Source organism: Pararge aegeria, chromosome 24 (assembly GCF_905163445.1).
Source record: "Pararge aegeria chromosome 24, ilParAegt1.1, whole genome shotgun sequence".
In the NCBI taxonomy this organism is placed as follows: Eukaryota; Metazoa; Arthropoda; class Insecta; order Lepidoptera; family Nymphalidae; genus Pararge; species Pararge aegeria.
This window is the reverse complement of record NC_053203.1, coordinates 12,986,985-13,000,545: the sequence shown is the minus strand read 5'-3', so window position 1 is coordinate 13,000,545 and position 13,561 is coordinate 12,986,985.

Genomic DNA, 13,561 nt, shown 5'->3' with positions numbered 1-13,561 from the left:
TCCTTAATCGGGTGGTGTCTGGACTCTTTCCTCAACCACCAGCTTTTACGCCCCCGACTATGACGATTCCATCATTCGGGGAGCGAGAAGAGTCGATGGAAGCCCCTCCGGTCACAGAGGATGAATTAGGAGAAGCGTGGAACCACCTGCGGCGGTGCAAGAAGGCACCGGGACCGGATGGAGTCCCGGGAAGAGTCCTGGCGCTGTCCTTGAGGCACCTCGGGAGCCACCTTAGGCAGTAGGAACATCGCTGGGTTTTAGTGGGTATTCTGGCCGCTTTATGCCGGTGAGTCCCACATACCCCTCCGGAAACGGCGCAGCTTCGGATGCGCTGTTTCCGGAGGGGATGCATAAACGCATTTCCCAGCGTTAAAAAAAAAAAAAAAAAAAAAAAATAGGTTAGGTTAGATAACATCCAATCCTTATATTTTTTAATATCGCCAGATCAAACTTTTTTGTTTTTACTTACGTATTTACATTGACAGGTAACCGCAGTAATCAACGATTACCAATATAATATAGCTCCAGTCAAACCATTTGGCTTTACGTATGCACGTGCCCTGTGGGATCTAAACCGGATCTGCATGGTGGATTATACAATTTCTGTCATCGTTATACACCACACAGATTTTAGTACAGAGTTTATTATATATTAGCACACCCACGGAGATAGGAAATTTGGGGACTGAGCCCCAGTGGCTTGAACAGAACATTAAAGTGTCGGTCCCCGTTATTACTAACTTGTGATATTAAAAGTAGTTCTACTATAAGAGGGAGGAGGCGTGTACCCAGCAATGGGACATTCAAGCTATGGATGAAGATGATGGTGAATCACGTAGCAACGTCGCAAGTTTACCTCACTAACAGGATTCTACAAGGTATGTGTAGGAGCTTGTTCGTCGAGCAAGTATCTACGTCACCACGTACCACGAGCCAACTTTACAAAATATACGTCATTCAAGCATCTAAAGTAACAGGTAACCCCAGTAATCGTTATTACCAATATTACCCGTCTCACGTGGTCAACGTGAGCGATATGTCTCTAAGCGCAGACTTGATCGCATCGTAGGACGCGAAGGAGATGCCCACCGCGATGGGGCACTTTACCCAATTCATGCTGAGCCCTTTGAAAAAACCCCGCCAACCCTCCGATCTGTGAGATGAAAATCTAATTTGTAAGATGTGATTACTTCCAAAAGTATATCGCCCAAGTATAGAACTTTTGGTATAACTAATGAAAGTTTTTAAATAGAATTTAAAATAATGGTTTGAAGCCAATAATTTGGTTTTAAATAGAAAGAAAAACTAAATGCATATAATTCCCATTACTTCATGTACACGTGTAAACCACTGTACTACTTAATAATGAGAAGTTGAACCTGGTGGATGAGACAGTTTTTCTAGAAATATCGTTAGATGCTAAATTTCAATGGGCTAAAATTCATGTACATAATTTATAGAACATCCTTTAGTTCTGCCGCCTAAGCAGTAAAGAGGTCACGCCATATGACAGACATAGAAACTGTTGGAATTGTCTTATGGGGTACTGCCTGGGTAAGAAGATAGGGGTAGAAATGCAGGTAATCAAAGTTGTCGTTACCTGTAAACGGTGCGCAGCGTGGCCGCGATGGTGGGGTAGGGGTAGGTGCGGTCGGCGCGGCGCCGCGCGGTTTGCATGCGGCGCCGCACGATGTCCAGCGGGTACGACGCGGTCTGCGCGAGCGCGCCCGCCGCGCCGCCGAACGCCATGTTAGTGAGGCCTCGCGGGCTCGAGCCCGTGTACTCTGCGGAACAGATTTAGCTCGATTCATTCATTTAATTCATCCATTACAACTCAAGCCATCGACCGCATATTGCTAACTTCCCATTGACATTGCTATTCCAAGTAAACGGTAAAATGGTTTTATACACACGGGTTTTTCACGCCATTGGTTGCCTTGAAGAGATCGAGGCCACTGGCTTTTTAACCGACTTCAAGAAGGAAGAGTTTCTTAATTCGTCGGAATCTTTTTTTTTTAATGTATTACCCGATTACTCGAAGACGCCTGAACCGATTTGCTGTTATTAAAAAATCAACAATAATGTAACCCAAAGTAGCAAATTTTTTTTTGTATTTAAGTTCCTGGGCGTATGTTGAAGTCAGTTTTTTTTTTAATTTAAAATAATGTATTTATTACGTATTATGTTATTTTGTTCTATACTTTGGTCTGTTGTATAATAAATGTGTATTCATTCATTAAGGTGCTTAATGTGTATATAAAACTTTAGAGATTATAGGTAATAAAATGGTAATACAAATTTTCCGCTCTCATAGTTCGCTCTTTCGTTCAATCGTTCTTTCGTTTACATATCATTCAACATGAACAGCTATTTGAAACGGAGCTCATCCGCGGAAGTATCACCACCATGTTTTATTCTGTCGCTGAGCAGCATTGTTGTAATGCAGCGTTCCGATCTAAAGCGCGTGATTACAGTCACACGAGCCCAAACACCTACCCACCAAATTGCTGCTGCTGTTTTAGTTACTTTCACAGCATTAGGTCAATACTATGGGATACTGCTGCTAAGGTAAGCAGTGGTTACCTGTACAAGGTGTTACATGCAATTCTACCCTTTGTAGCTATACCTATCCGCAACGGTATACGTCTCAAATTGAAGGACACGGGGCGACACGTCCCATTCATTTGTTCATTCACTCACATTCGGGCGTCGTGAGTTAAACACGTGTAGCAATGTCCCGCGACTCACCCAGGTACCAGTGCTTCAGCGAGTCGTAGGTGAAGAAAGACACCCCCGCGTAGGGGATCACCCCCAGCACAGTGGCGGGGTAGCCTCTGCGGACACGGAGACCAGTCCATTATTACCGGAAACAATTCGCTACTTTTCTTAATTTGTGAAACAGCTAAAAATTTGCGACTTTTTCTATAAAACCCCAGCGTACAGACAGTTGTCTGATTAAATCTGTACTCAAAGAATGGGATAAGTTATTAAAATAATACTATTTTTACAAAATTAAAATTAAAGCGAAGCAGCGTATCGTTGATAAGATAATTATACTAAAACAATGTCAGAATAAAATATACTGGTTGTTGTATGAAACAATAATAAATTGATTGAATTACATTGTAGTTTTGTTTGCTCCGAAAAATACAGAAGTTAAAAGATTAAAGGTGGAGAGCAATTAGATGAAATTTATTCGCTTAAACTAAGAAAGAATTGACAGGAGAAACGGCTAAAGGGCGAATATTTAAAGAATTTGCAAGGGATGATGATTACAATCAAGGTAAGGGGAGAATGCACAGCGAAGAGAGTACAGGGCCAGGGTATAGGGCTGAAATAATAAATTCACGGGAGATAAAAGCAAAGCAGCATTTAAGGGGGGTTGCAATACGGGAAGAGTCAACTAGGCTAAAGTGAGGTGAAGCAGGAAATGTGGCAAGGGTTTAAAGGCGTCAGACTGGAGAAAGGACAACTTAGAAAATTTTACAGTTATTGGGCCAAAATTTGATGGGGGTTGGGAGGGGAATACATACAATAGAGGTTACGGGTGGGGATGAGGGGAATACATCGTTGAGAGCAGAGTGGTTGGGAGGGGAAGAGCAGGGGTCCGAAGGTGAAGGAGGGGAAGAGCAGGGGTCCGAAGGTGAAGGAGGGGAAGAGCAGGGGTCCGAAGGTGAAGGAGGGGAAGAGCAGGGGTCCGAAGGTGAAGGACGGAAAGAGCAGGGGTCCGAAGGTGAAGGACAGGAAGAGCAGGGGTCCGAAGGTGAAGGACGGGAAGAGCAGGGTTCCGAAGGTGAAGGAGGGGAAGAGCAGGGGTCCGAAGGTGAAGGAGGGGAAGAGCAGGGGTCCGAAGGTGAAGGACGGGAAGAGCAGGGGTCCGAAGGTGAAGGACGGAAAGAGCAGGGGTCCGAAGGTGAAGGAGGGGAAGAGCAGGGGTCCGAAGGTGAAGGAGGGGAAGAGCAGGGGTCCGAAGGTGAAGGAGGGGAAGAGCAGGGGTCCGAAGGTAAGGAGGGGAAGAGCAGGGGTCCGAAGGTGAAGGACGGAAAGAGCAGGGGTCCGAAGGTGAAGGAGGGGAAGAGCAGGGGTCCGAAGGTGAAAGAGGGGAAGAGCAGGGGTCCGAAGGTAAAAGACGGGAAGAGCAGGGTTCCGAAGGTGAAGGACGGGAAGAGCAGGGGTCCCAAGGTGAAGGACGGGAAGAGCAGGGTTCCGAAGGTGAAGGAGGGGAAGAGCAGGGGTCCGAAGGTGAAGGACGGGATGAGGAGGGGTCCGAAGGTGAAGGAGGGGAAGAGCAGGGGTCCGAAGGTGAAGGACGGAAAGAGCAGGGGTCCGAAGGTGAAGGAGGGGAAGAGCAGGGGTCCGAAGGTGAAGGAGGGGAAGAGCAGGGGTCCGAAGGTGAAAGAGGGGAAGAGCAGGGGTCCGAAGGTAAAGGACGGGAAGAGCAGGGTTCCGAAGGTGAAGGACGGGAAGAGCAGGGGTCCGAAGGTGAAGGACGGGAAGAGCAGGGTTCCGAAGGTGAAGGAGGGGAAGAGCAGGGGTCCGAAGGTGAAGGAGGGGAAGAGCAGGGGTCCGAAGGTGAAGGAGGGGAAGAGCAGGGTTCCGAAGGTGAAGGAGGGGAAGAGCAGGGTTCAGAAGGTGAAGGACGGGAAGAGCAGGGTTCCAAAGGTGAAGGACAGGAAGAGCAGGGGTCCGAAGGTGAAGGACGGGAAGAGCAGGGTTCCGAAGGTGAAGGAGGGGAAGAGCAGGGGTCCGAAGGTGAAGGAGGGGAAGAGCAGGGGTCCGAAGGTGAAGGACGGGAAGAGCAGGGGTCCGAAGGTGAAGGACGGAAAGAGCAGGGGTCCGAAGGTGAAGGAGGGGAAGAGCAGGGGTCCGAAGGTGAAAGAGGGGAAGAGCAGGGGTCCGAAGGTAAAGGACGGGAAGAGCAGGGTTCCGAAGGTGAAGGACGGGAAGAGCAGGGGTCCGAAGGTGAAGGACGGGAAGAGCAGGGTTCCGAAGGTGAAGGAGGGGAAGAGCAGGGGTCCGAAGGTGAAGGAGGGGAAGAGCAGGGGTCCGAAGGTGAAGGACGGAAAGAGCAGGGGTCCGAAGGTGAAGGAGGGGAAGAGCAGGGGTCCGAAGGTGAAGGAGGGGAAGAGCAGGGTTCCGAAGGTGAAGGAGGGGAAGAGCAGGGGTCCGAAGGTGAAGGAGGGGAAGAGCAGGGGTCCAAAGGTGAACGAGGGGAAGAGCACGAGCACACAGAAGGATCTACCAACGTTTGAGGGCGACCCCATGGACTGGCTTTATTTTAAGCAAGCTTACGACGAGTCCACAAAAGTATGTAGCTTTAGCCCCAGGGAGAATCTGTGGAGGCTACGTAGTTACCTCCGCGGACCAGCAAAGGAAGCCGTCACGGCGCTGCTGATTAGCGCCACCACACCGGACATAGTAATGTCAGCACTGGAGCTACAATTTGGTAACCCCGATATTATTATCACTAGAATAGTACAAGATGTCCAGAAGCTTCCAGCAATGGCACAGGAATATCATAAGGATATAGTCAAGTTTTCCGTTAAAGTTCAAAATTTCGTCGCAGCAGTCCTCGCTATCGGTGAAGATGAGTACCTAAAAAACATGAATATCATGTCGGCCGTGTTGTCTAAGTTCCCAACGGTTTTGTTATCAAAATGGACGGACTACAGCTATCCGCTTATAACCGACGGATCTAAAGCCAAACTCGTAATATTATCCGATTTTTTAAAAGAGGAAGCAGTTAAAACTACAAAAACCGCGATTAATATTAATAGCATCAAAGCCGATCAAAACTTTTCAAAGCGAAAATATGCCGTAAACTATGTAAACAAATCTCATGTGTTATTACAAAGCGAATCTAACACGGACGCGGGTATGAAATGTAGGTTTTGCTACAGCTGGCCGAAACACAATCTACCGGACTGCAAAGTATTCAAAAAGGCACTACAAAAGGATCGGTGGCGTCACGTAAAGCGGTACGGTATATGTTATAAATGTCTGTCACCCACGAAGCACGACAGGGATATTTGCCCGGCGCCTGCTTGTGATAAAAACAATTGCGGGCAGGCTCATCACCGATTGTTACATTATGAGAAGAGCAGTACGGGAAATGATAACACTACGGGCCTACACGAGTCTTCTGAACGCGAACCCACTACCGAAGCACAACAAGTAACGCACATTAAAGAAAACAATCGTCAGGTACTATTAAAGGTTGTAACGGTACAAATACACGGACCGATGGGAACTGTAACAACTGCCGCGTTGCTCGACGACGGGTCAACTGTAACGCTAATGAACTCGGAACTAGCCGCAAGAGTGGGGCTACGCGGGCATAGAAAAACTATGCGTGTGCGCGGCGCATGGGACACTAATGAGCTAGAATGCGACAGCGAGATAGTAAATTTCACTGCATCCAACAAAGACGGCCAGCTATTTACACTTACGGCGCATAGCGTTAGCGATCTGAATTTACCTGCTCAAGATACCTCTAATTTAGGTATTTCACGATATGGACATATTTCTCAAATTAAAAATCAACTTAATCTTGAATATTATAAGCCACAGCTGCTAATAGGGCAAGATAACTATCACGTATTATTACCATTACAAGTTCTAGAAGGCAAACCAGGGGAACCGTTTGCTACTCTTACTCCTACCTACTGCTTAAGCTGCTACTGGGGGACGCATTCTCGAGCTGCCTGGCGCCTCCAGCGCCGAAAAGGCGGATGCCCTTGCCCTCAGGCTTAAGGAGGTGGTCAGCGAGGAGATCGCTCGAGTCTCAAGGCCGGTTAAATGTGCTGATATGCGCATAGCGGGCCTTGATGACTCGGTCTCAAAAGGAGATGTCGTTGGCGCTGTGGCGAAAGTTGGCGATTGTCCTCCAGAGCAAGTGCTGGCGGGAGAAATCAGGCAAGACGCGGGGGGCCTGGGTACAGTGTGGCTGCGTTGTCCAGTGGCAGCAGCCAAGAAAGTGCTTGAGGGTGGCAGGCTGCTCGTCGGCTGGGTGTCAACCCAAGTCAAGGTGCTAGACGAGCGGCCCCAGCGGTGCTACCGCTGCCTGGAATTTGGCCACATGAGGGCGCTTTGCACTGCCGAGATCCGTTTAGTGGTCGGAGCGTACTTCTCGCCGAACAGAGCTCTGGTCGAGTTCGAACAGTTCCTGGTCGAGATCGGGGCTCTTATCGGCCGAAGTCGTCCTTGCCGGGTACTCGTCGTCGGAGATCTCAACGCAAAGTCTACTGCGTGGGGATCCCCGGCGACCGATGCTCGTGGTGAGGCACTCGAGGAGTGGGCGGTTATGACGGGCCTAGAGGTGTTGCGGGGGTGGGTCCATTGTGGACGTGACGTTCGCAGATTCCATCCTGGCGCGCCGTGTGTCGGGCTGGGAGGTTCTGCAGGATGAGGAGGCGCTCTCGGATTGCGCTTGTACGGCAATTACCGGGAAGCCGTCGGGACCCTGAAGGTGGCAGTGGCAACAGCCAAGAATCTGGCGGTACCTTTAGGGAGGCACGCATGTTGGCGACCGCTGGGGTGGCCCAAGTTGTGGCTCGGATCTGACGGTTGGGGCTGGAGGTCGCCCTTAACAAATCTGAGGCTTTGTGTTTTCACGGGCCTCGGATGGCACCTCCAGCTGGGTCGAATCTGGTGGTGGGAGGAGTTTCCATCGCTGTCGAGTCAACGATGAAGTACCTGGGACTCGTCCTCGACAGCCGATGGAAATTCGAGGAGCACTTTCGGCGCCTGGCCCCCAAACTCATCGGGGCTGCAGGGGCGCTGAGTCGGCTCCTCCCTAACTTGGGCGGAACTGGCGTTGGCTGCCGCGGCCTGTACACAGGAGTGGTGCGGTCGATGGCGGTTGACGCTCTTGTCGCCCGTAATAGGACCCTGCTGCGAAGGCCGCAACGGGTCATGGCGGCAAGAGTGATCAGAGCGTACCGCACCATTTCGCACGAGGCGGCCTGCGCGTTGGCAGGGACACCCCCGTGGGACCTGGATGCGGAGGTGTTGGCGTGTGTGCACGAGCGAAGGGTGGAGGTCCGAATGCGGGGAGAACACCCTTCGCCGGAGAGGGTCACTGGGTGGCGGCGTTTAGCGCAGGCCGAGCTCTTTCGCCAATGGCGAGAGAGGCTCGAGTCACCCGGTGCCGGTCTGCGGACTATTGACGGGATTCGCCCCGTGCTTCAGCAGTGGGTGGAGAGAAGACACGGGGTGATGACCTTCCACCTTGCGCAGGTGCTTTCAGGACACGGTTGTTTCGGAAAGTACCTGTGCAAGATTGCCGGTAGGGAACCTACCGAGGAGTGCACGAGTGCGGCTGCGCTGTGGACACGGCGCAACATACGCTTGCCGATTGCCCGAGCTGGGCGGTGAACTCGTGGCGGTAGTGGGACAAGACCTCTCCCTGCCGGCTGTGGTCAGGGCCATGGCCGGCAGTGAGACGTCTTGGGATGCGATAGTCTCGTTCTGCGAAGACGTGATGACGCAGAAGGAGGCAGCGGAGCGGCTGAGAGAGGATGCCGTGGACTCCCAGCCGATCCGCCGCAGGAGAGTCGGGCGCAGGCGGCTTGCACAAGACCGCCGCCTGCCCCCATAAGGAGGACCTTCGGGCGATAGATGCGGGGACATTTACCGCCCGTGGGTCCTCGTGCTGGAAGGCGCACTTTGTGTTCTAAGTGCGCCTTTGGCGAATGAGGGGGCACGAATTGCCCCCGGAGAAGGGTCCGCCGGAGCGGACGCCGCTGGCTGGGTCGCGGTCGTGTGCGAAAGCGTTCCCGTAACCCAGTCACCAGGCGAAGTGTTTGAACACCGTGGGTTTAGTCGGTAAGAGTCCGACATAACCATTGCACCTCCCCGGGTGTGTTGGTATCCATGAGGATTCAAAACTCAAAAGGATTCAAAAAATCCAGGAAACAAAAGACGAGCTCATCGACAGGGCCAGGAGTGCGGTCTCCTCGATAACGTGCGAGACTCAGAAGTCCAACAACCTCAAGTCCTACACTTAAAACGGTGCAGATATTTTGAGAACCCACCATGTCCGGTTAGAATTTGCGTCTGTAGTGCCGTATGCTCCAATTTTCGGATTTCCCGGTATGCTTCGATGGCGTCTGGGTAAAACACTTTCGTCGTTGCAGCTGTCTCGCCGGATCTATACCTCAGATTCCATTCCTCCATTGTTTTTATTCGAAGCTGACGCTTGACGAATGAAATCGGGCATTGGTCATAGTCAGGTTTGCGCTTGAGGTTGAGCGCTGCTTCTTTTGCCAGTTTATCGGCCCTCTCATTACCCTCCAACCCTGCGTGGGCTTTCACCCAAAATAACGAAACAGTTTTATTTTGGGAGTGGCAATTATTTAAATTGCCTCTTATTTTGGTCACTAGGGGGTGGAGGGAATGTCCACCAATCACCGCCTCGAGGAATGATCTGGAGACGCTGTAGATACCGAACGTCTGCTCTTGGCTCTCTAGGATCAGGGTGGTCGCTTTTTCTACTGCTAGAAGTTCAGCCTGATAGACCGTGCAGTGAGAATCTAGCTTTAGCTTGAGGGCTTTGGTTTCAGACACATCATTCCATATGGATATTGCTGCGCCAACCTTGCCCTCAATTTTGCTACCATCTGTATAGATTCTCACTGCTTGATCGTTGTGCCTGTTTACTTCTTCCTGATCCGTGAGGCTTGTGAATTTGTAGTCTCTATTTGTTGCCGGATGTGGTAGTGTGGCATACTTGGCACTTCTTTCTACCTCCCTGTCCCCCAGCTCCGGCAGAGTAACACCCCTTCTCACTTCATACAGAGAGGCTGCTTCCCAAACTCTGAGATCGAGGGGAAGTATCCCCGCCAGGAGCAGAACGGCGTTCAAGGAGACCGTTCGGTAGGCCCTTACCATTTTCTGCCCAAAACCTCTCGGATCACCGCTACATTCGGTTCGAGGTTTCCTCCATCCCGGCGGCTACCCGAATAGTGAGCCGACCCGTGCCCGGGGACAGCCCTCGATGGGCTGTCCCCGGGCACGTGACGTGAGGAGGAAGCCGAGTGCCTCGGCCAGGCCATGTTGCAAGTTTGCGACGCGGCCATGCCACGGATCGGTCCTCAGCCTCCGAGGGGTGCAGTGTACTGGTGGTCCAGCGAAATAGCGCAGTTGCGCAAATCTTGCGTGGCTGCGAGACGCCAGTACACCCGGTGCAGACGACGGCGTCAGCGGAACGCAGACGCGGAGCAGCGCCTGTACGGCAATTACCGGGAAGCCGTCGGGACCTTGAAGGTGGCAGTGGCAACAGCCAAGAATCTGGCGGAGGAGGAGATGCTGGCTAGCCTCGACGCCGATCCCTGGGGCCGGCCATACAAAATGGTTAGGCGTAAGCTTCGCCCCAGGGCCCCACCGCTAACTGAATCTCTTCAGCCTCAGCAACTGGAGTTAGTGGTGGGGACTCTGTTCCCCAGGAGGGATGGCTTGGAGCCACCGTGTATGGCGCCACCCATCGGTGCTGCGGACGCGTCTTTTACGGGCGCGCCCGAAGTCACCGAGGGAGAACTGAGGGCGGCGCTGCTGCGGCTTCGAGCCAAAAACACTGCTCCGGGACCCGACGGCATTCCCGGCCGGGCCTGGGTCGTGGCTTTGGGTCGTGGAGACTCTGTCAGACCATCGGTACATCCGGTGGAGAGTCTCCGCATCCTGCTCGTTGCCTCAAAGTCAGACCGGAGGAGGGAGAGTAGTGTTTCCGAGATGGTCCCTAGCCCGCCTCGACCGGGAAATGGTGGAGGAAGGAGCCATTGTTGAGGCCTGGAACGCAGCCACCCCGGTGCTGACTGACGTTGAGGAGAGGGCGAGGCGTTTCCGCATCGCATTGACGAGGGTATGTGATGCAGCGATGCCCCGGACCAGGTGCCTCCCAGCCCGGAAGGCGGTTTACTGGTGGTCGCAAGAAATTGCTGCTCTCCGTTGCGACAGTAATCGGGCGCGCCGGGCTTACACCCGTTGCCGCCGAAGAAGGCCACTGGACGCGGCGGAAGAGGATCGCCTATATAAAGAGCTCCAGAGGGCAAAAAGGGCATTCCAGGTGGCCATCGCTAATGCCAAGGACTCCGCCAGCGAGGAGTTCCTGGCAACCCTGAATAGGGATCCATGGGGTCGGCCATACCGCATCGTCAGAGGTAAGATGCGGAGTGCCCCATCCATGAACTCCATGGAGCCGGAGCTCCTTAATCGGGTGGTGTCTGGACTCTTTCCTCAACCACCAGCTTTTACGCCCCCGACTATGACGATTCCATCATTCGGGGAGCGAGAAGAGTCGATAGAAGCCCCTCCATTCACAGAGGATGAATTAGGAGAAGCGTGGAACCACCTGCGGCGGTGCAAGAAGGCACTGGGACCGGATGGAGTCCCGGGAAGAGTCCTGGCGCTGGCCTTGAGGCACCTCGGGAGCCACCTTAGGCAGCTATTTAATGACTGCCTGGAGGCGGGGCGGTTCCCGAGAGTATGGAAACAGGGACGCTTGGTGCTGTTGCGGAAGGAGGGTCGTTCTCCTGATTCTCCTTCGGCATACAGACCAATTGTCCTTATTGATGAGGTGAGCAAGATGCTGGAGAGAGTTCTGGCCTCTCGTATTAACCAGCACCTCGCTCTGCAGGGCCCTGATCTTTCGGAACACCAGTACGGCTTTAGGGTAGGCAAGTCGACGATAGATGCCGTTGGTGCTCTGAAAAGTTTCTGCGAAGGAGCGCAGAAGGAAAGCGACGGGGTATTGGCGGTATCACTAGATATCGCCAATGCCTTTGGCACCCTGCCGTATAGCGTGGTAGAGGAGGCGCTCCAATATCATCGGGTGCCCCTGTACCTGCGCCGAATGATAGGGCACTACCTGGAGGAAAGGGTAGTGGTCTATCAGGGAAAGGACGGGGCGAGGCAGGAGAGGCGTATGGCTTGTGGGGTTCCGCAGGGATCGGTTCTCGGACCCCTGCTGTGGAACCTGGGCTTTGATTGGGCAATTCGTCCGGTTCTGCTGCCCCGGATGGTAATTATTTGTTACGCGGACGACACCATGGTTGCCGTCCGGGGAAGCAGTTATGAGGAGTCGGTGAGGAGGGCTACGGTGGCCACCGAGCTGATGGTCACCCGAATTGGCATGTTGGGGCTCAAAGTTGCCCTTCCAAAGACGGAGGCCGTCCTATTCGGGGGAACGTGTTGTCGTCGGTGTAGTATATGCAGCTGATGGTGTGCCGTGACACCGCAACAATCGCGTGGGGAATTTCGTCGTGGATACGCGACTTTTTGGCCGTAGTGCGCACTATCACCACATATTCGGATGTCAGACCCTGGGCCTCGTGGATGGTGTTCACTCGTGATCCCTGTCCCGTTCCATATCCCAAGGACTTCAAGAGAGCCTTTTCTTTTTGGGTATGGGTAAGGTACAAGGTGTTAATTGTCTCTTTAGGGATCTCGGCACCAGTGTAGTCCTTCAGGGTCAGGGACTGTATCCGAACGTTGGACGAGTATATGCCATCATACACTTCGTTGAGCGCATACGCCACGTCCATGGGGTTTCTGTGCGTGCACAACAGTTGTTTGCTGATAGTGAGGAATACGCTAGGGCGGGAGTACTTTAATGAGAAAGCGTTACTACGGTCGATGAAGGGCACCTGGTTTTCGTCGCCAATTATGAGCATTTCGCTGGCATGAGCAAGTTTCGCGGCCATAATTATCGATCCTGGGTGGCTCATGAGAGCTTCATCCACGATGAGGCGCTCGCAGTGCCTCTCGCTTTGCTCTTTGAATCCATTTACCAAGACCGATGCCATGGTGCGGACTTTGAGTGTTGATGCCGCTCCGTACTTTGCCTGCAGCTTCTCCTTCAAATCCTTTTTGGCCTCCGTGGTTGCTGTTAGAACCACGTCACGATTTATCTCGAAGTTCCTCACTATCCAGGTGGTCTTCCCACAGCCAGGAACTCCGTTTACCCAGGTGATTTTGGGTGCTTTCCAGGATTTCAGGGGCTCCTTCTCGTCCTTCGCTATCTTATTGCCTTGTTCGAGGATTCTCTGTCCCAGCATTATGTTGGTGCATTTTGCCAGGACAACTATTGGGTCGGTGGATGGTGTTTTGAACCGCGGCTTATTATCTTCTGCTTCCGCCTCTTCGTCCACCTCGACAAAACCTGCTGTTGCGCTGTATGCGGCCATGTGGTCGAGTTCTTCTACATTTCCATGTAGAGTTTGCCGACGTCCGTTGTCGTAAATAACCGCTTCAGCTTCCTGGAGTCTCACCGTCAAGAGGCCAGTGTTTTGATGTTTGTAGGCCTGCAGGATGTCATGGCAGGTCTTTCGGCTGACCTCTAGCTCAGCTTTGATGAGAGCCATGAACTCCAAGAATGCATTCATGATGTGGTCCATTGGTGTTACTACGACTCCGAGGGTCGGCGGTTCGACCAGGCCTTTTTCGGCGTTAGTCCGTTTGTCGCTGGGTGAAGTTTTGGGCTGTGGCCTGGGCTTCAAGAAAGCGGCCAGTGCACTGCCCACCTCTTGCGTCATTGACTCGGCTCTCTTTTTTGATTTTTCGCCAG